Here is an 11,437-nt window from a genome sequence, read left to right on the forward strand (position 1 = left end):
GCGCATGTGTTTCTCTGGAGATTTGATGGAGAAAGTGCGAGAGAGAAAACTCATTAGGTAGGTGTGTAAATCCCAGCTCAGAAAGTGAAGTAGATGGAGCTATCTTCCAGTCTTGTGTTTTGTTTTGTTTTGCTTTATTTTGTAAGTACAAGTGTAGGAACTTTAGTACAGTTGTTGGAAGATGAGACTTGTGTGTAAATCTTTGTAACTTTGGCGATCTTTCAAGATTTACTCCCTAACCAAGTCTTCCTTTTTCTCCTTAGGAACAAGCATATATTTTTAAACAGTCAGTGAAAAAAGTGGAAAAGTAAAAAAGTATTTCATCAGACTCTGGGAAATATTCTGCACCTTGTTTTCCTTTGTATGTGGTTTCTTTTCCTTGTAAGATAACTATGTCCCAATTAAGCTGCTGCCCAACACCATGAATTTATTCCACTTTTAATCCACCGCATAGATTAATTAGCTTCTCAGAAAGCTAAGAAAGTTGACAGTAGGCAGATCTGTTTGCTAGGTTTTGTCTCAAGTAATATTTGTTGTGCATATTTTGTAAGTGTGAAAAATGTTTATATTTTTAACCATGAAAAATATTTATGTTCCAATAGATAAACTGAGTCAGGTTCCTATCCTCTTAAAAGTTGTTTGAACCGTGAGAACTGCTGGGATTCAGTTTTACTGACCAATGCTTGGCCTTTAAAATTTATGCTTAGTATTGCATAGTCAAAATCAAAGCGATGCACTTATCAGTAGTTTTTTTTTTTAATGCTTTGTCACACATGGAATCAGGAATCAGGCTTCATTCCCTGCAGATTTCTTCTAGCAAATAGCAGGCAGAAACTAGGGCTGTTTAATATGTAACCTCCTTAGGTGTGAATATTTTGTCTTCCACTACTTACTACTTCTGTTACTTAGCACCAAACATTCAGGTAAATGAGATCGTGATTATGAAAATTAAATTCATGGCTTGTTGTGTTTTCTATGCATATATCAGTTTTTCTAACACAGATTACATGCTTCATCTATGGAAATGATGTACAAGTGCAGGCCGGATTTAGAAAGTACACATCACATTCAATTTGGATTCTTTTATTATTTTTATTTAACTTATTAATTTTTAAATTTTGGGGGGAAATATTGCTACCTCAATCTCCTTTTCTTTTTTAAAAATAATCATGTCTCTTTAAATAATACAACTCCCTCTGATTTTAAGGGTCTCCACCTGATATACAGTACAGTCAGCCTTTTTGTTTGTCGCATTAGCTGTGTGATGAAGCTTGTCAAAGTGAACCACAGCACTTGTAGCAGACTGTATTAAGGATGCCACAGTAATGGTGAGCGCCAAGGTTGTGTACATTCTGCGGTTTTTTTTTGTTTTTTTTTTAATGTTGCTAAAATGAGATAAAAGCCTTATGCACAAGCAACCCTACCCACCCTGCAGGTAATGCTATTGATTTTCCTAACGAGTGGGGAGTACTTGGGGAATCTCAGATTTGCTATTGGTGAAAGGACACAGCTCTGTTGGAATGGTGTAGAAACTGTTGCTGGAAATCTTCACTCTTTTCTATATACCACTCTGTTTGTTTTCCTTTTAAACAGGATGGAGGTTTACAAAATAGTTTGGTCAGTGTAGATTTAATTTAGCATTTTACTTTATGGAAATAACTGCAGTGATCTGTATTTTTGTGCTCATATTAGTTTTTAGAAGTTCTTTTAAAAAAATAGTTATTTTTGAGAGCACATTGAATAAACTGTTGAGTCCCCAGGGTAAACCAAGGCACGAAAAGCTTTTGAGAAAGAGGTATTTTCTTGATCTGAGTTTACCTGTTTTCTTATATATATACTGAGAAATGTCTTTACTCTTCACCAGTCACAGCGGCTTAAATGTATACTTTTATTTCATGTGTTTTCATGCTGCTGCATAGAGAACAATTTTATATTTCCTTGAATGTTAATAAAGATATTTTGAAGAAGCTGCTTTTCTTTTTACCTCTCCTATCTCATTGCAAAGACAAAAACTTCGTTTCTGTTCTTAATTATTTTGGGGCCGGTTATTTAGTTTTTTCTTTTTGTCTTTCAGGATGATAGTCCTGGGATTTTTTTCAGAAAAATCATTGTTAATAAGGAAAGGTCATGCAACGTGCATCGTAGAATTAAGAAAAATTCCCAAACATAGTGAAAGAACAATGTCTACCTGTTATAAAAGCATATTCATGAATTCAGCCATTCATTCCAGAATGATTTATTGGAACCTGTGTGTAAGGCTCTATGCTAGGTGCTAAACTTTAAACTTTATTAGAACAACATGTAATGATTCATTTGAGGCTTTATAATTTTAGACATTAAAATGAAATTTTAAGTCTTTTCAAAGTCTTTATCTATAATTATGGCTACTTGAGGTTTTTAAATTTTTTAACATTTTTTACTATGTTGCGTGGGTAGAATACTGTTATTTATTCACACTACCCCGAATACTTAGGAACAGTTCTGTATTTCCTTAGTTTCAGTGATTGTTTTAGACTGTCTGCGCCCAGCTGATACTAGATATCTGTGTATATTGTATGATTGTGTCCTTCACCAAAAAAGGGTAAATAATACTTGTTTCCTTAATGTTAGGTTGACTAAGCAACATTGCCTTTCATGCTGTGAGTGATGCAATGTCAATGGTGGTTACTTACCATGTGGAAGGCACTGGTCTAAGTGTTAATTTTATGTTTTATCTTACTCCACAGTTCTCATGTTAACTGAAAATTCTATTACCTGCATGATATGTCAATCAAAGGCAGCATAGCTCAGCTCGGCTGGGTTCAAATCCCTGGCCGCTACTTGATAGCTCTGTGCCCTTGGACCAGCTACTCAACCTACTAAAGCCCCTGTGGTTTCTTCACCTGTAAAACTGGGGTAAAATGGTACCTGACTCAGGATGTTGTCAGGATTTAGAGAGAGAATCTAGGTCAAGGACTTAGGTTCATGCTGGGTACAGATGAGTCCTCATTAGATGCTAGCTGTTTAAAAACAAATAGCTCCGATTTCCTATCTGCGTTGTCCCTGCTTTATGTGATTATAGTTGATGTTAACCAAAGTATTTGGAGGGTTGAAGGGTGAATTCTGGGCATTTATCCATAAAGTATCACACTTGGTTTGCTAACGTCTCTGGTATGTTGGTGAAAGAGGTCTGCACCTCTCAGATTGTGAACAGATGCCGCGCGTGCTCCAGGGCAGGTCCCTACATTCTGTCACTGGTCCTTATACCCCTCTGGGCCGCAGGGGAGCCATGGGACAGCTCATGCCTGAAAATGTCCAAGTGCAGTGATGTGAGTAAAGAGACCTTGACCTGTGTCATTCACGTGAGTTGAGTCCGTGAGCTGCTGTGAGCATTGATTGAGCTGGACCGAATCCATGATGAATGTCAGCCTGTGGCCCAAGGATGAAAGCTGCCTTGTTCTCAGTGTCCTCCAGGCCAGCTGGTGAGCCAAACAAAAGTGGAAAAGGCCAAAAGGCTGCAGTGTGACCCTCCTCGGAATTGCTAGAGGGAAAGATGTTCTGAAAGCGTATAATTTTTCTCAGGTTTTTTCTAAAGTGCTCACTGGACTTTGGGAGAATAATCTAGTGAGTCCTTGGGACCGGCTAGGATTTAGTCCTAAACTTACAAGGAGCATGTGCCATACCCATGAGGTGTAGGGGCTGCATGCCCTCTGTTCAGTCCTCAAAAACGACCTCTACCATTTAGAACCATAGGTGAGCAGAAATGCTTTGTAATGACTTACTCTTCATTCTAAGGCAAATAGCAATTTATGATCTTAAACAGTAAATATGGTGGATTTGCTTTTCAAACTTATTCTGCTTTATTCTTACAGTCCTAAGTGTAATGAGGCTGAAATGGTGCCTCAGGATGGCAGGTGGGGAAGAGCACAGGTTGCCCACCCATGTCATGGTGCTTTATATTCTCCGTGTTGGTGAAGAACTCACATTTCTTACACCACAACCGGACTAACAGAACCATCACTTTTGTTTCAGTGTCACACAGTGAGTTTAGTATGCTTTTGACAGTTCTTCAAGAGTTACAACAATCTCAATCCCCCCACCCTTATGTTTTGATGTTGGAGATTATATCAGGATTGAACTTAGTCAATCCCAGGACACTGTTTCTTTTCTCACCCTGTTCCTTCATTTCCTCTGCCAGTTATTCCAGGTGAAGTAGTACCCTCCAATGGAAGAGATAATGGTGTCCAGCTCTGTTCAGGAGCCATGGGGAAGACAGATTATGGGGCTTTGCTCTTCCCTCCACCACAATTCCAAGCAGAGCAACTACCCTTTTATCTGTTTGACATATTAATATGGCTCTGCTTAAGACTTGCTTTAAAGAAGAGGTTCGGTAACTACAAGAGATTTGCATGCAAACCACCAAATAGCATGAGAGTAAGTCTGTGCTCCTGCTTTTCTTCAGATGGTACCTCGTCCTGAATCATGGAGACTTCGCATGCCATTGCTGGTGGGGTACCTTCCTTGCACCCACGAACCCCACACTACCCACCCACCCGAATCAGACCCATAAGGAGATACCTCTAGTCACCCCTTCTTTCAGTAGGAGCTAAGGAAATAAGACCATCCCCTTCTTCCCCAACACCCACTTCCCAAACCCAGACTCCTGGCATTGAAAAGGATTTGCATCCAGAGGATTTGTACCTTCTCGTATCACTTTGCCCAGGTGATCCCTTTTGGGAGGAGAAAAAGCATCTCACCCTCACACTCACTCTCTGCTTCTTCTCAGTACATGGTTGTGAGGCACTTGATGTCCCCAGTGAATGGAAAAGGGACTTATAGGGTCAGTGAGCAGCTAAACTGTTAGACCACAGTGACTGAAAGTGGAACCACAAGTATAACAAATCCGGCTTGTCACCATTTGCTTAGTAGGAATTATTTAGTTAGGAACCAGAACGGCCGGTTTTGCTAATCTTGTAGTGTAAGACGAGCTGTAATGAATTAGAGCAGCTGTGATTTTCAGACCCACACCTGAGGACCAGACTTGATCCAGAGTGGGTTTTTTAAAATATCCTCAAGGTTTTTACTTATTTATTTATTTTTGGCTGCATTGGGTCTTCGTTGCTGCGTGTGGGCTTTCTCTAGTTGCGGCGAGTGGGGTCTACTCTTCGTTGCGGTGCGTGGGCTTCTTATTGTGGTGGCTTCTCTTGTTGTGAAGCACGGGCTCTAGGCGCGTGGGCTTCAGTAGTTGTGGCACATGGGCTCAGTAGCTGTGGCTTGCGGGCTCTAGAGCGCAGGCTCAGTAGTTGTGGCGCACGGGCTCAGTTGCTGCGCGGCATGTGGGATCTTCCCGGACCAGGGCTCGAATCCGTGTCCCCTGCATTGGCAGGTGGATTCTTAACCACTGTGCCACCAGGGAAGTCCCCCTATTTTTCTTCTAGAAATCCTGATTTAAACACCTATCAGCTGTGTGTAAGAGTGTTTATTTCCCTTCATTCTAACTGATCCTGGGAATTAGTCAATTTTTTAAGCTTTGCTATAAATCTAATAGTGAAAAATAACATCTTATTTTAATTAGCATTTGATTATTAATGAGCTTAAACATCTTTTCCTCTGTTTATTACTGAATGTTTTCTATTATAAATGACTTATTCTAGTCTCTTGCCTATTTTTACATTTTAGTATTTATTATTCCCCCTGGTGATTTTGAAGGGAATCTTTGTATAGTATAGATACCTAATGTACCCAGTTTGTCTACCTCAGCTATTTAAGATGAGACATAAAGTGGTTACATATTTGGGCCCTAAAACCAAACAGGCATGGTTTGAGTACTGTCTCCACCATTTACTAGTTGTAAGACTTTGGTCAAGTTTCTCAACCCTCTAACTATTAATGTCCACATCTGTAAAATTGGGACAGTAATGGTGCTTATGCTACATAGAATTGTTGTGAAAATTAAATGAGAATGTCCTCAAAGTGCTTTAAGACAGTGCTTGGAGTATTGAAAATGCTCAATGAATGTCAACTATCATTTTTTCCCAATGATAATTCCAGAATCTAATAGTATAAAGAAAAGGCTACACTCCTGACCATTATTATTATAATTACATATAACAGTGACTTTCTTTGTTGCTAAATTAAACTGAAATGGAACTTGTGCCCTTCCCAAAAATTATATACATATATATATATATTCATAAAGTTATTTTATGCTTGAGCATGTGTAGTTTGTTTAGTTGGTTAGAAATCGGTGCTAGGACTTTCAGTCTATGTGGCTATTAGTGCTGATGTGGACAGCCTTCTACCCACCTCAAATACATAGAAGTGTAAGATAAAATATGTATGAGATGAACAGAAAGGGAGATCCCAGGTGTTGATACAAAAAAATTTAATGGCAGTGAAGTAAGGTCGAGGTGAAGCCATGGTACTCCACGGGGGTATCCGACGTGGAGTTTTAGGGGCCAGGCACTGGGATTGTACCGCTGACACAGGAAGTAAAGATGAGCTCTCTAGTCTGCAGTGGGCAGAGAACTGAATCAAAACACCCTGAATAAAGTTGAGAGCCTCAAAACTGAGACCCATCCTCTGGAGCTAGAAAATCTACACCTTAGCCAGTGAAGTGTCAAGGAAGTTGACCATAAGGCTGGGCAAGAAATATACAAATATTGGACAAAGTAGGCTCTCATGGACTTATTTTTTAAGGATGCAAGGAAATGATTCATCAAGATGACATGCCAACATGAGACTGTCTGCACCTAACAACGTAACTTCTAAATACATGAAACAAAAATGGACAAAATTACAAGGAGATGTTATTGATACATTCATTTCTAAAATGGGGATTTTTTAAAAACACGTCTCTCAGTAACTAAGAGATCAAGCAAACAAAATATTACTAAGGATATAGAAAAGTTGAATAACCCAATTGATAAGTTTGATCTGATAGATGTATATAGATAACTGTATCCAATAACCAGAGAACACACATTCTCTTCAGTACACAAGAAATATTGACCAAGATTGATGCTTACTTGGCCATAAAGAAAATCTCAGCAAATTCTAAAAGAATATTTTGCAAGTGTCTTTGTCTGTTCTGGCTGCTATAATAAAATTACCATAGACTGGTGCCTAATAAACATTTATTTCTCACAGTTCTGGGAGCTGGGAAGTCTAAGTTCAAGGCACCAGCAGATTCGATGTCTGGTGAGGCCCGTTTCCTGTTCCATAGATGGCTGTCTTCTGCTGTGTCCTTACATGATGGAAGGGGAAAGGGAGCTCTCTGGGATCTCTTTTAAAAGGGCACTAATCCCATTCATGAGAGCTCCACCCAAAGGCCTCACCTCCAGATACCATCACCCTGGGGATTAGGTTTTAACATATGAGTTTTGAAGGGACACAGACAGTCTATGGCAAAAGGTATCTTAGTTCGACTAGAGAGAAGATGGGTAGGTAAGGCTGCAAATGTAAGTCTGGGAGAGACTTAAACGTCAGGATTTTGACAGGCAGAGAGCTACTGAAAGATTTGGAGCTGGGAATCCACGGGGATCTGCATTAAGAGATGTATCTAGAATTGAGGCCAACTTCCTCCCTTAATTTTCAAGAGCTAATGAAAAAGAACCAGCTCCAAGTAATTCATGAGTTCATGCAAAGTGAAGGCCAAATGATGTCACTGAAGCCTGCAGTTTTTCAAAGAAAGCAAAGTGGGAGAACTGAGCAGAACACAGTAGACAACATGGGCAGTGGACACAGAAGAACTCGCACGATGGGGGATCAGCGCCATGTTCACGAGGCGATTTAATTCCAGAAAATCACCAGTATCCTCATTAAAATAACTTAATTTGGTTTTGTTGTTATTGTTGTTTTGAATTTAACCTGATTTTGGACTTATACTTAGGCTCTGATGGCATTAGAAGTTTATTCCAAGTTTTATGTTTGCTCATGTAATAGAAATAGAGACAACTTTGGACATTTGGGATAATTTTTCCAGATATTTATTCATGTTCGAGAAATTCTGGTCTAGCTGATGCCCCTCATTTTACAGTTATGTAAAACGAAGCACAGAATGGTGACTAATAATAATAGTAACTATAATAAAAATTATTAAATATGATTACTTTTGGTTCATATCTTGTATATTGGTCATTATGCTAAGTGCTCTCCATGCATCACTTCCTGTATGCCTTGTAACTATGCTAGGCTGTGAGTGCTGTTTACTTTTCCCGTTGTGATGAAAAAACAGGCTTACAGGGATTCAGAAGCTTGTCCAAAGGCACAAAGACAATAAACCTAGGAACCAAGTTAGGAACCCAGACCTTTGTAACTCCAGAGCATGTGCTCTTAGTCACCTAGCTATACCGGCTTCATCTGGCCGCACAAGTTGAAACAGCCAAATTTCGATCCAGGATCTCTTGACTTGTGGTCTGGTATATTTTCCACCTCACCCCAGGCCTCCATTTCTTTGAGAGTATATAGGTGAAGCCACAGAGTAGTTCAAGATCCTATTGCAAGAAAAATGTTTAATTAGGCGTATCTACTGTGTCAGAAGTTTAGAGTATTTAATCATATTTTTAATTTCATTTGGGAAAATCTTTGACTTTTCATGGAGCCTCTGGAATGTTTTAATCAGATATTTGACACATCTTTTGTTTTCTCTATCACCTGTAGCACAAACCAAGTATTCAGGTTTTGGACCAGATATTGGTCTAATAAGTATTTGTTGGATGGATGGATGAAAATCTAGAAACTCTTTTCTACTTATGAACAGGTTAGATTTCAGAAGGCTGTTTTCAAGTACACTTGTATATAAGTCTATAATGACAAAAGTGGATTGAAGAAGTATTTCCCAAAAGTCCCCAGAAGTATTTCCAGTAAAGCTGGGTGTAAATCAACCAGTCCTGGAAAACTTTAAAATCAGGTCTATTTATCTCCTTTGATAATCTATCAAATATCTTTTCTATAACTGATTGTCTTGGTCTACTTTGAAAATCTTTTGAGGCAGTTAACCCTTCTCTTTGATATCTACAACTGTTTTAGTTATACCTTGGTTGAGGTCCTCACTTGATAAACCACAATATTAAGTCAACCCTCCACTTACTCAGTACCTGCACCAGTGGAGATGAATGGGGTGGGGGAATAACCATACGGAATGCTTGTATTTTAAAATCCATGATCACTGTATTATTAATTATAAAGGAAATAGTACCTTTACAGAGGAGGACCCTGGCAGAGATCACGTGCCCCATGATGTGATGCACTAAAAACAACACATTTGTGATATTCTTGCCAAAAATATGAACCTGATTTAAATTGTGAGGAAACAGACAAGCCCAAACTGAGGGACATTCTATGACTAGGCTTTTCTAAGGTGTCAAGGTAATGAAAGACAGACTGAAGAACTGTCCCAGATTACAGGAGACTAAGAAGACAACACAACTAAATAGAATATGGGATCATGGATTGGATGAAAAGAAAAAGAACATTCATAGGACAGTTGGCTAAATTTGAAAAAGGTCTAGTTTAGTGAAGAGTGGTGGATCAGTGATAACATTCTGATGGGGACAGTTAAACTGTGATTATATAAGATGTTAACATTTGGGGAAGTTGAGTGAAGTGCACATGGGAATTCTTTGAACTATTTTTGCGTCTTTTTGTAGTTCTGAAATGATTTCAAGATGAAAAGTTAAGAAATGAAAAGAAAAATATTTTAAAAATGTAATCACTAGCCTTGGATGTTGCTCAGCCATCATACCCTCTGCCCCTAAAGCATTCACTCTTCCAACCTCCTCAACAGTTATTTCATACACTCTCCTTTCTCTTTAGCCCTTCCATATCTTCCCCCAAATCCTTCACTGTGAATATAGAGGCAATCAGAAGAATTTCCACAGCCCCACCTCCCAGCACCTGTGACCATTTACTCAGCTCTCTGTCCTGTCTTTGTGGATGAACCGTCCCTGCTCCTAGCCAAGGCTGAGCCCTCTACTGTTCACTAGAGCTGATCTTCTCTTATCCATACGAGAAAATTGTCCCAGCTAATCTTCCCCCTGTCTCTTGCATTACTTTTATCTTTCTCTCTGCCGGATAATTCCTGGAATCATAGAAACATACTGTTATTTCTCCTGTCTTAAAAAAAAAAATCTCTTGAGCCCACTTCCCCCTTGAACAAGCTTCCACAACATTTCTCTTCTTCCCTTTATCATAAATCTTTTGAAATTTGTTTATAGTTGCTATCTCCAATTTCTTCCCTCCCATTCTTTTAGGGAAGCCTTCCAATGGGACTTTTGCCCCACTGCTCCACCAGACTGCTCTTACATGACTGCTAACGGCCTCCATGTTTCTGTATCCAGTGGTCAGTAGCTGTCCATCCTTAAATGACCACCAGTGGCTTTTCAGAGGTTGAGCCTTCCCCCCAACGTGAGATCTATCTTCCCTAGGCCTCCAAGTCATTACCATCACCTGATTTATCTCCTACCTCACTGTGAGTTCCTTCTTAGTATGCTTTGCTGGTCCCTCTTCATTTTCCTAACCTTTTTATGTTGGAGTGTCCCCAAAGCTCAGAGCTTGGTCCATTTCTCTTCTTTATCTGTATTCACCCTCTAGGTGGTCTCATCCAGTCTCACAGTTTTAAATACTAAATATATGTTGATGACTTCAAATTTAAACCTACAGTGTGGACCTCCAGACACTATATCCAACTGCCTACTCCGCATCTCCTGATTGGATCCCCAGTAGGCTTAATGGGTCTAAAACTGAACTCTTGCTGTTCTCCACCCCCAAGCCTGCTTTCATCTAGTCTTCTCCACGTCAATTAATGCCAGCTTCATCCTTCCAGTGGCTCAGGCCAAAGACCTTGGAGTCGTCCTTGCCTCTTCATTTTCTCATATGCCGCAAAGAATGTCAGCAAATCCTTCCAGCGCTACAATAAAAATATACACAGAATCTGATGCCTTCTTGCTGTCTCCATTGCCAAGACCTTAGTCCAAGCCATCATTGTCTCTCACCTAGATTATTGAAACTGCCTCCCAACTGGTCTCACTGCCCCTGGCTTTGCTCTCTTTTGGTTCAATCATAACAGCAGTCAGAGGATCCTTTTAAAACATATGTCAAATCCTGTAACTCCTTTGATTAGACCACCTTCCCTGCAATGACTTCCAGTACCACTGATGGTAAAAGCCAGCCCTCTGTGTGATCAGGCCGCCCTGACCTCATCTGCTACTGCTCTGCCCCTAGTTCTTGGATTTATCATGTTGCTCTTGAAAGTGACACATGCACCTTTCCCTCGGGACCTTTGCACTTGTTCCTTCTGCCTGGACTTTTCTTACCCCAGATATCTCACGGCTTGCTCCACTTCCACTCCCTCACTGTCAGCCCTCACCTCCCTCTTGTGTCTATGCAAATGTTTCTTTCTTAGTAAGGCCTTTCCTGGTCCCCTTATTTAGAATTTCAAATCCTCTTCACCCTTCTC

This window comes from Eschrichtius robustus, chromosome 18, assembly GCF_028021215.1.
Source record: "Eschrichtius robustus isolate mEscRob2 chromosome 18, mEscRob2.pri, whole genome shotgun sequence".
Taxonomy (NCBI): Eukaryota; Metazoa; Chordata; class Mammalia; order Artiodactyla; family Eschrichtiidae; genus Eschrichtius; species Eschrichtius robustus.